Source organism: Eurosta solidaginis, chromosome 1 (assembly GCF_040869045.1).
Source record: "Eurosta solidaginis isolate ZX-2024a chromosome 1, ASM4086904v1, whole genome shotgun sequence".
Lineage (NCBI taxonomy): Eukaryota > Metazoa > Arthropoda > Insecta > Diptera > Tephritidae > Eurosta > Eurosta solidaginis.
The window spans coordinates 149,779,320-149,789,410 of record NC_090319.1 but is presented as its reverse complement, the minus strand read 5'-3'; the positions used below and the strand labels follow the sequence as shown (position 1 = coordinate 149,789,410).

The following is a 10,091-nucleotide window of genomic DNA, read 5'->3' as shown; positions in this document are numbered from 1 at the left end:
GATGTTAAGAAGTGACTTGTATGCACATCATTAAATCAATCATTATATCTACACATATGTACTTACACACAGCGGAGAAGCAACGCACAACCACATACATATATCTGAGATACTCCCGAAAGTATGCAATAATTGTGCAAGTATCACTCACATATACACGCGCATGGGGTATGAGAGAAGCTATAAAATCATGCATCTGTAGTTACAGCTGAGTAATTTTATGGCTTATAACTAACTAGTAAGTTCTGTAAATAGAAACGCCTAGAAATATGCCAACGAGGAGACCGCAGAGTATAAAAGCAGCAACAGTAGAGGCACGACAATCAGTTTTGATTAAGCATGCTATCTGTCGAGCAATATAAGTGTTAGTTTGAAAGTAGTTTAATAAAGACCATTTTGCATTATCGAATATTGGAGTTATTGATTCAACAGTTTAGTGATTCGAACGTTAGCAGAAGGTTGCAAATAAGCGGAATGGCACTAAATTCGTTACAATTGGTGTCAGAAGAGGAATTGTTGAATAAAGTTAAGTGAATTAAGGATCCAGCAACTGGAAAAGGAGTTGGAGAACCGTGGATTGAATACAACCGGCAATAAGATCGAAATTCAAGCACGGCTACGAGAGGTATTGGATTTGGAAGGAATTAATGTGGACGAGTATGTCTTTTATCCTTGTGTGGAAGAGCCAGCGACTAAAATAGAGGAGAAGATAGACACTCCGAATCCATTGGCAAGTGTTGACACTAACGCGAAACTATCAGTGTTGAAGCCGTCACAAATATCATCCGAAATGGCATCCCAACTGGAATCACAGGATACACATATAATATCCAAGGCGGAAGCACAGACGGCACACATTTCAGAAATGTCGTCGCAAATGTCACCCCAACTGGAATCGCAGGAGAACCGTATAACGCCAAGGTTGAAGCAAAGGAAACACAAATTTCATCACAGCTGCAAGAACAAAAGATATATATGGCAACTCAACTGAAAGGACAAGGGACACGCATAACAGTACAACTAGAAGCACAAGAGGTGCGTATATCATCAAAACTCGAAGCGCGCATGGACGAAAAAATAATGCAGTTTGAAGAAAAATTCGAGGCAGAGGTAGATGGTTTGAGAGGTCATATAAAGGGATTGCAACTTAACCGCCCGGCTGCTTCAGCGAGTAATACGAAGGTAAAAACTCCATCTTTTAACGGTTCTGTTCCTTTTCAGATCTTTAAGCTACAGTTCGGAAGACCGCAGCAGTGAACAACTGGAATGCTGAAGATAAAGTTGCTGCATTGTTCATGGCATTGAAAGGGCCTTCTGTAATAACTTCTATTTAGAATAAATTACTAATGATTTTGGTTGTGCGCGAATGTTCAGCGATGACATCAGAATAATTCATTTATTGATAAAATTCATTCCTATTTATACACAAGTTCTTAACCTATACATATGTACATACTTACATTAATATTTACATACTAGGGGTTAATGACTCAATAGTAAGAAATGGTTTGCCAGCAACTTATTATATTGACCTACATATTGTCGATATGAATCCCGCTTGAGCAGTTTGGTACGACACATCAATATATTGGGCGACTTGGCAAATGCGAATGCACTCATGATAGTTATCTGGGTCAATTAGATATGAACGTTTGTTTGTAGGTATATTTGTAACATTAAGCGTGTTTGAAGTGAGGTGAATTCCACGCAATATTACACTGCAGCTGAAATCTTGCAGACAATTCCAGAGTACGAACGGAACAACTATGAAACATTAATGAGCACTCTAAAGAGGCGATACGGAGGCGAACACAGGAGACAGATATACCAAATAGAGTTGCAAAACCGCTATCAAAAAGCGAATGAGACTTTGCAAGAGTTTGCGTTAGATATCGAAAGGCTTGCACATTTGGCGAATGCCGACGCACCCGTGGAATACACCGAAAGGGTAAAAATTCAAGCTTTATAAATGGCATACGGGACTTCGAAACCAAGCGAGCCATATACGCAAACCCAAAGCCAACATTAGCAGCAACGGTATAAAATGCATTGGACGACCCATTCTCCGTAAATCGTGGGATTTAGTAATGGAAGTTTTTAAAAATAAAAATAATTGTAACGAGGCTGGAACTCGCAAAAAGGCGGAAGGCGTAGCATCCATCAATTTGGGAGCTCGTTCGATGCAGGTCCCCTCTACCAGCCGCGGTGCAGCTATTACGGGTGGTGTGCAAAGGCTTCAGTCGTCGCCGTAGCTTGGTACATCGCCCATCACTTCCTCTAGGGAAGCTTTGGGCGGCGACTGGGCCTCCTGCCTCTGTTAGTAAATCTCTTTGTAGGCAGTTTGCTACCAAGGGAGGAACTGACATGGAGGAGCACCCCGCCCGCTTGTCTCCGGCTACGCCAACGGAGGATGCGCAGTAGGCATAGGCAGGTGGCTATACACATCCTGAAAATGTTGGCAAACGTCCCTAACTTGTTCTCCATGGCATTGTCTGAAGACGTTTAGGAGTCAGGGACAGAATTTGGGTGGACGAAAACCATCGTCCCTGATTTTAAGAAGACTGTTCCGGTGAAGGAACAGGCCTCCGGTAAGCGCAACTGTTCGCAAAATTCTCCTAAGAGGTTTTTTACATTAAATAATATATTGGGATGGTTGGGCCGTGTGTAGAAGTCCACGAAAGCGGGGAAAATTTCTGACCGCCATTCACCTGGGAATGGCCAGAGCGATTCGTTTGCATGCGGTTCAAGCAGCTCACTACTGCCGGTCGCTTGCGGCCAAGTATCCTCTGGGTAGCCGCTAAATATCCGTTTAACGGTGAGCTAATGTGAGAAGGCGACAACCTGGCTAGGCCACTCTGATATTATCGGTTTAAAGGCTAGCCGAGGGAGATCTCATCGGCAGCGTCTGTACACCTCTAGGTGCGGCTGCAAGCGGGCGTCTGTCTTGGAGCAAGCGGCTCGCTATATAAACGTGCCAAGTAATATTTTCACCTCCGCTGAGCGGGTTGTGCGCTGGACTTGGGACCCGCCACGTAAAATCATACTCCAATGAAATATAACAACAAGCCTCGGATAAATACACTCTCTATTGATGACGACCATGGCAAACGTTTGAAGGAAAATGAATTGAGGGCATGCACCTGGAACGTCCGCTCCCTGAATGGGATTGGTGCAGATGCCCGATTGGTTGATGTCCTCGTCAAAGCAAAACCTGACATCACCGCCATCCAAGAAATGCGTTGGACGAAGCAAAGAAGAAAGAAGATCAAAAATTGTGACATTGGAGTGGCCATACGAATAAGCGCAGTTTCGGCGTCGGATTCGTGGTGGGAGAGAGACTTTGTCGCCAAGTGCTGGCGTTCACGCCTGTGGACGAGCGTCTCGCCGCTATCCGAATAAAAGCAAAATTTTTTAATATATCATTCATCTGCTCCCATGCGCCGACAGAGGAGAAAGACGATGAGGTTAAAGACACTTTTTATGAACAATTAGAACGCACATACGATCGCTGCCCCCGTCATGATATAAAAGTCGTGCTTGGCGATTTTAACGCCAGGGTGGGCAAAGAAGGACCATTATCTTGTTGCAGCCAAAATACGCACCCGCCTCAACGCGGCTAAAACCAAGGAACAAAAAACACAAGGAAAGCTAGACGTCGAAAAGCTTCAATCACAACAGACTGCCAATGATTTCGCAACTCGACTCTCACACCTGCTCTCTGAGAGCACAACTCATCCTGAAGGAATACAGGAGCAGTGGGAGCATATATCCAAAGCACTTCGTACTGCCGCCGAGGAAAAAATTGGTTACCGGCGGCCACGAAAAAACAACTGGTACGATGAAGAATGCCGCGTTACAACCGAAACAAAAGACGCTGCCTACAGGGCTACGTTAAAAGCGAGCGCGACAAGAGAAGTGTGTGAACGCTATCGTGAGTTGAAAAGGGAAGCGAGACGCCTTTTCAGGAAGAAAAAAGCAGAAGCAGAAAGGCGTGAGTGCGAGGAGCTTGAGCTGCTAGCCACCAGGAATAACGCCCGAAAATTCTACCAAAAAATACGGCGACAGACGGAAGGTTTTAAGACGGGGGCAAACTCATGTAGGAGTGAAAACGGCGAACTTGTAACTGATGCCCAAAGAGTGCTTAGATTATGGAGGGAATACTTCTCTGCTCTCCTAAATGGAGGCAGCAATTCACCGCGCAGAGATGAAGAACCCGATCCCGCCCGATTATGACGAAGAATAGCAATAACCAGATTGATAAACAACAAGGCCGTGGGCGCTGATGGATTGCCTGCGGAGCTATTCAAGTTTGGCGGCGAGGAGTTGGTAAGGCGCATGCAGCAGCTTCTTAGCAAAATATGGGCGGACGAAAGTATGCCCGACGGTTGGAATCTAAGTGTTCTTTGCCCAGTCCACAAGAAGGGGGATACTGCAAAATGCACCAACTATCGTGGAATCAGCCTTCTTAATATCGCATATAAGTTCCTTTCAAGTGTATTGTGCGAAAGATTGAAGCCCACCGTGAACCGGCTGATTGGACCTTATCAGTGCGGCTTCAGACCTGGTAAATCTACCATCGACCAGATTTTCACAATGCGCCAAATCTTGGAAAAAACCCGTGAAAAGAGAATCGACACACATCACCTCTTCGTCGACTTTAAAGCCGCCTTCGACAGCACGAAAAGGAGCTGCCTATATGCCGCTATGTCTGAATTTGGATTCCCCGCAAAACTTATACGGCTGTGCAAAATGACGTTGAGCAACACCATCAGCTCAGTCAGAATTGGGAAGGACCTCTCCGAGCCGTTCGAAACTAAACGAGGTTTTAGACAGGGTGACCCCCTATCGTGCGATTGCGATGGGTTTGATGGTGAATGAGGACAAAACGAAGTACCTGCTGTCATCGAGCAAAGAGTCAGCGCATATGCGCCTTGGCAACCACGGTACTGTTGGCAGCCATAATTTCGAAATAGTAAAAGACTTCGTTTATTTGGGAACCAGCATCAACACTAGCAACAACGTCAGCACTGAAATACAGCGAAGAATCAATCTTTCCAATAAATGCTACTTGGGACTAGGTAGGCAGTTGAAAAGTAAAGTCCTCTCTCGGCGAACGAAAATCATACTCTACAAGTCACTTATCGTACCCGTCCTGCTATATGGGGCAGAAGCATGGACCATGCCAACAGCAGATGAAGCGGCTTTGGGAGTGTTCGAGAGAAAAGTTCTTCGAAAGATTTGTGGACCTCTACGCGTTGGCGATGGCGAGTACCGAAGAAGATTTAATGATGAGCTGTACGAGCTATACGCAGACATCAACATAGTCCAGCGATTTAAAACGCAGCGGCTTCTCTGGCTAGGCCATGTTATGCGAATGAAAGATGATGCTCCGGCCAAGAAAGTGTTTCTATCGGAACCCGCCTATGGAAGCAGAGGTAGAGGGCGGCCCCCACTCCGTTGGAAGGACTAGGTGGAAAATGATTTAAACTCCCTTGGTGTGACCAATTGGCGCCGGTTGGCGGAGCGAAGGAGCGACTGGCGCGCCTTGTTGGACGGCCATAACCGTTTAGACGGTTAAGCGCCAATTAAGTAAGTGAGTAAGTAATATATTGTTGATCTATCAATTTTAAACTGATGGCTGAAACAAAACATCAAATTTTTCAAAACGTTTGTTAATAACTTTTAAATAGTATTGAATGATAACCATGTGCCACCGCACAGTGATTCCTGGGATCAAAACGCGTCATCATGTACTCCTGTAACAATTTTTGTGTTGTTTGAGCAGTTATTGTCAAATAAAGAATTGCGGGTTTTTATACGTGAAATCAATCAATCGCGGTTATAAGGAACAGGGTGAATATTAAAAATTCTGAAATTTCATGATGGCACTAATCAATTACTTTTTTCATCCCGATACCTCGTTCATGCTTTGTTTAGCTGAAAACTGTGTTTATATATCTATAACATACTCAAATTTCAAACGACATTTTTAATTAAAACAAGATTTTAACTAAACAGTATTTTGACGAATATTAGCAACACTAAGGGATACTATCATCTCTAAGCCGATGCTAAGCAGTGACTTGTATGCACATCATTAAATCAATCAAAGTATGCAATAATTGTGCAAGTATCACTTACATATAGACGCGAATGGGGTATGAGAGAAGCTTTAAAATCATGCATCTGTAGTTACAGCTGAGTAATTTTATAGCTGATAACTAACTAGTAAGTTCTGGAAATAGAAGCGCCTAGAAATATGTCAACAAGGAAACCGCACAGAATAAAAGCAGTAAAAGTAGGGACACGACAACCAGTTTTGATTAAGAACGCTATCTGTCGAGCAATAGAAGTGTAATTTTGAAAGTAGTCTAATAAAGAAAATTTTGCATTATCGAATATTGGAGTTATTTATTCAACAGTTTAATGATTCGAACGTTAGCAGAAGGTTGCAAATAAGCAGAATTGTACAAAATTCGTTACAATTGGTGTCAGAAGAGGAACTGTTGAATAAATTCCAGAGTTGTAGAGCACAACAAGGCCATGGCGTAGTTAAGTGAATTAAGGATCCAGCGACTGAAAAAGGAGTTGGAGAACAGTGGATTGAATACAACCGGCAATAAGATCGAACTTCAAGCACGGCTACGAGAGGTATTGGAGTTGGAAAGAATTAATGTGGACGAGTTTGTCTTTTATCCTGATGTAGAAGAGCCAGCGACTAAACAGGAGGAGAAGATAGAAACTCCAAATCCATTGGCAAGTGTTGACACTAACGCGATTCTAGCAGTGTTGAAGCCGTCAAAAATATCAACTGAAATGGTATCCCAACTGGAATCACAAGAGACACGTATAATATCCAAAATGGAAGCACAGAAAGCACACAATTCAGATATGTCGTCGCAAATGTCATCCCAACTGGAATCGCAGGAGAACCGAATAACAGCCAAGACTGAAGCAAAGGAAACACAAATTTCATCACAGCTGGAAGTACAAAAGACATATACGCAAATCAACTGAAAGAACAAGAGACACGCATAACAGTACAACTAGAAGCACAAGAGGCGCGTATATCATCAAAACTCGAAGCGCGCATGGACGAAAAAATAATGCAGTTTGAAGAAAAATTCTAGGCAGAGGTAGATGTTTTGAGAGGTCGTATACAGGGATTGCAACTTAATCGCCCGGCTGCTTCAGCGAGTAATACGAAGGTAAAAACTCCATCTTTGGTTCTCTCCTTTCCAGGTCTTTAAGGTACAGTTCGGGAAGACCGCAGTAGTGAACAACTGGAATGCTGAAGATAAAGTTGCTGCACTGTTCGTGGCATTGAAAGGGCCTGCTGTAATAACTTCTATTTAGAATAAAATACTGTAACGAATTTACTGCAAATCCTCTTATTTGCAACCTTCTGCTAAGTTCTAATCACTAAACTGTTGAATAAATAACTCCAATATTTAACAAGTAAGGAAGGCTAAGTTCGGGTGTAACCGAATATTACATACTCAGTTGAAAACTGTGGAGACAAAATAAGGGAAAACCACCTCGTAGTATAATGAACTTGGGTAACCCTGGAATGTGTTTGTATGGCATGTGTATCAAATTGAAGGTATTAAAGAGTATTTTAAGAGGGAGTGGGCCATAGTTCTATAGATGCACGCCATTTAGAGATATCGCCATAACGGTGGACCAGGGCTGACTCTAGAATTTGTTTGTACGACATGAGTGTCAAATGAAAGTGTTAATGAGTATTTTAAAAGGGAGTGGGCCTAAGTTCTTAGGAGGACGCCTTTTCGAGATATCGCCATAAAGGTGGGCCAGGGGTGACTCTAGAATTTGTTTGTACGATATGGGTATCAAATGAAAGGTGTTAATGAGTATTTTAAAAGGGAGTGGGCCTTAGTTCTATGGGTGGACGCCTTTTCGAGATATCGCCATAAACGTGGACCAGGGGTGACTCTAGAAATCGTGTGTACAATATGGGTATCAAACGAAAGGTGTTAATGAGTATTTTAAAAAGGTGTGTGCCTTAGTTCTATGGGTGGACGCCTTTTCGAGATATCGCCATAGAGGTGGACCAGGGGTGACTCTAGAATTTGTTTGTACGATATGGGTATCAAATGAAAGGTGTTAATGTTTATTTTAAAAGGGAGTGGGTCTTAGCTCTATAGGTGGACGCCTTTTCGAGATATCGCCATAAAGGTGGACCAGGGGTGACTCTAGAATTTGGTTGTACGCTGTGGGTATCAAATGAAAGGTGTTAATGAGTATTTTAAAAGGGCGTGGGCCTTAGTTCTATATGTGGACGCCTTTTCGAGATATCGCCATAAAGGTGGACCAGGGGTGACTCTATAATTTGTTTGTACGATATGGGTATCAAATTAAAGGTGTTAATGAGTATTTTAAAAGGGAGTGGGTCTTAGTTCTATAGGTGGAAGCCTTTTCGAGATATCGCCATAAAGGTGGGTCAGGGGTGACTCTAGAATTTGTTTGTACGATGTGGGTATCAAATGAAAGGTGTTAATGAGTATTTTAAAAGTGCGTGGGCCTTAGTTCTATAGGTGGACGCCTTTTCGAGATATCGCCATAAAGGTGGACCAGGGTTGACTCTATAATGCTTTTGTACAAAATGGGTATCAAATGAAAGGTGTTAATGAGTATTTTAAAAGGGAGTTCTATGGGTGTACGCCTTTTCGGGATATCGCCATAAACGTGGACCAGGGGTGACTCTAGAATGCGTTTGTACAATATGGGTATCAAATGAAAGGTGTTAATGAGTATTTTAAAAAGGCGTTGGCCTTAGTTCTATAGGTAGATGCCTTTTCGAGATATCGCCATAAAGGTGGACCAGGGGTGACTCTAGAATTTGTTTGAACGATATGGGTATCAAATGAAAGGTGTTAATGAGTATTTTAAAAGGGAGTGGGTCTTAGTTCTATAGGTGGACGCCTTTTCGAGATATCGTTATAAAGGTGGACCAGGGTTGAATCTAGAATGCTTTTGTACAAAATGGGTATCAAACGAAAGGTGTAAATAAGTATTTTAAAAGGGAGTGGGCCTTAGTGCTATAGGTGGACGCCTTTTCGGAATATCGTGGGTGTTAATGAGTATTTTAAAAGGGAGTTCTATGGGTGTACGCCTTTTCGGGATATCGCCATAAACGTGGACCAGGGGTGACTCTAGAATGCGTTTGTACAATATGGGTATCAAATGAAAGGTGTTAATGAGTATTTTAAAAGGGCGTTGGCCTTAGTTCTATAGGTAGATGCCTTTTCGAGATATCGCCATAAAGGTGGACCAGGGGTGACTCTAGAATGCTTTTGTACAATATGGGTATCAAATGAAAGGTGTTAATGAGTATTTTAAAAGGGAGTGGTCCTTAGTGCTATGGGTGGACGCCTTTTGGGAATATCGTTATAAAGGTGGACCAGGGTTGACTCTAGAATGCTTTTGTACAAAATGGGTATCAAACGAAAGGTGTAAATAAGTATTTTAAAAGGGAGTGGGCCTTAGTGCTATGGGTGGACGCCTTTTCGGAATATCGTTATAAAGGTGGACCAGGGTTGACTCTAGAATGCTTTTGTACAAAATGGGTATCAAACCAAAGGTGTTAATGAGTATTTTAAAAGGGAGTTCTATGGGTGTACGCCTTTTCGGGATATCGCCATAAACGTGGACCAGGGGTGACTCTAGAATGCGTTTGTACAATATGGGTATCAAATGAAAGGTGTTAATGAATATTTTAAAAGGGCGTGGGCCTTAGTTCTATACGTGGACGCCTTTTCGAGATATCGCCATAAAGGTGGACCAGGGGTGACTCTAGAATTTGTTTGTACGATATGGGTATCAAATGAAAGGTGTTAATGTGTATTTTAAAAGGGAGTGGGGCTTAGTTCTATAGGTGGACGCCTTTTCGAGATATCGCCATAAAGGTGGACCAGGGGTGACTCTAGAATGCTTTTGTACAATATGGGTATCAAATGAAAGGTGCTAATGAGTATTTTAAAAGGGAGTGGGCCTTAGTGCTAGGACCAGGGTTGACTGTAGAATGCTTTTGTACAAAATGGGTATCAAACGAAAGGTTTTAATAAGTATTT

At 42.7% G+C, this 10,091-nt stretch overlaps 1 pseudogene; it reads left to right on the top strand.

The window, feature by feature from the left end:
• The first annotated feature begins 975 nt into the window (after window positions 1-975).
• Window positions 976-7,017, top strand: LOC137238125 (uncharacterized; annotated as a pseudogene).
• Window positions 7,018-10,091: the final 3,074 nt, after the last annotated feature.